Source organism: Olea europaea, chromosome 7 (assembly GCF_002742605.1).
Source record: "Olea europaea var. sylvestris chromosome 7, O_europaea_v1, whole genome shotgun sequence".
NCBI lineage: Eukaryota > Viridiplantae > Streptophyta > Magnoliopsida > Lamiales > Oleaceae > Olea > Olea europaea.
In genome coordinates this window covers 26,437,679-26,439,746 of record NC_036243.1, presented here as the reverse complement: position 1 = coordinate 26,439,746, position 2,068 = coordinate 26,437,679, and positions in this window count along the sequence as shown.

Sequence of the window (2,068 nt, the reverse complement as noted above, 5' to 3'; positions counted from 1 at the left end):
TTTTAATTTATTATTTTTTTTTTTTTGGGGTTGTGGGGGATGGAGCAAACTTTTAGTTTACATTTCCTTTTTCGATTTGTTTATAATTATAAGTTTAATATAATTAATCAGATTAGTTACATGTCCTTTCAACTCAATATGGATCATAGCAAGGATCTCAACTATCTACCGAAGTACGTTATTATAGGCTAAACAAGATGTAATCGTAATATTCAACAATATAAGAAAGTGGCTAAATAGACGAAAATATAAAGAGCAAAAGAAAAAAAAAAAGAATTATCTTTAATAAAGAATATTCCTAAATACAATAAGTTCTTGGGTTGACTAATGTTGACCTTTTTTCCTTCGAAAAGTCAATTGAGTGTGGGATAAGATAATCCATGTGCTTAAGCTTTAAATAAATTAATAATGATAATAATTGTAACAACCTATTACAATATTAATCAATCATTTGAATAGGAACTTTATTCTTTGTTTTGTGATAAGGGACCGATAAGTGGGACAATTAGGACGGTAATAGATATCATTAGGTAATCAATTATTGGGTTACAAATTATTGCTCTTTATTATCCGTCAGTTGAATTACCTATCTCTCAGTCTAAAAGAATATGTACCACACAAGTAAAATTAACATCTCTGATGAATATTCCGCGCATGTCTCGACTAGCCTTTTCTCTCTCCGCTCAATAGCTAGCCGCAGTAATAGGAGCCTATTTGGAATCCTATTAAAATTTGTATCCTTGAAATCGAATGTAATATCCATCTTCCAAGACTCAAAGAAGATGTGATAGGATTTGGTACTTTGACACGAAAGCATTTGTCCAATATGAGCAGTAACTAAGTATTCCCCCAACTTTTTCAATTCACCATTTCGAACCTCATACAAAAGGTTTTTTCGTACCAACTTTTTTCAAATCCCCCAGCTAACTAGGGGCTTCATTGGAGTTTCATCATGAGTATTCAAGAATTACTCCATAAAATTTTCGAGTTTAGTATATTAATATGTCGTGTATAATTTAATTGAATGCTTTATGCCAACTTGTGCGAGTGCTATGTTTGCAACTAAAAGTCCCAACATGCATATAGATAATAATGGAATTTAATTTAATAGTGTAATTAAGTAAATAAACACATTACTTTTCTTCAAAGAAAATCAATTTGATCATGAAAAGACAAATAGAATAATAAAATGGCTGGAAAGCAATGTATATGCAACTACAAAAAGAAGAAACAAAATGAATTGTGTAATAAGTTGATTAATTTAAATAATTAGGTTTCTGTCTCTGAAAAGTCAGCTGTAAAATAACTGCCACGGACGCCTCATATCTTCAATTTTGACTATCACCTTTTCAAATCTCATAGGATGTTTTTTACCCATTGCTTCTTGAATTTACAATTATGGCCTGTTTGATTGGCCAAGAATTTCACTTTGTAGCTTTATCCTTGTTTGATGGCATATATTTACCATAGAATTAGTATTCCATGTTTCCATCCCATGCGCCACTTTTCCTTGTTTTCATGGAATTCCAATTCTTATGGGTATCGTAAGAATTGGAATTCTAGACAATTTTTTTCTTTTTTTTGGTAATAGAAACAAATTCTAAAAGTTATTGTAAAAAAATATTTTTCTTTAATTGACAATTTTCATGTAAAACAAAATCAAACGAATACTAAAAGAACGATGATTTTTTTGATTTTTTTTTTATTGTTGGCAATGGAAACAAATTTCGTTTCCAATATTAGTAAAATCTATCATTTTAATTGACAATTTTTATATAAAACAAAGTCAAATGAATACAAAATAACATATTCCATGTGAAAAATTATACCAATCAAACACAATAATTTATAATTCATAGGAAAACAATTTCTAAGCAATTCAATTTCCTGAAATTTGTTTTCTTTCCACCCAAATTCCATATTTGCAATCAAACGGACCCCTAGCAAAAAGAACTTTCAATGTTTTCATTATTATTAAAATTGAAACTATGGCATTTTCATCAATGAATCTAGATTTTGATTACGTATGATCTCCTTTAATTTACTCGAAACATGACGAAAATTCTCA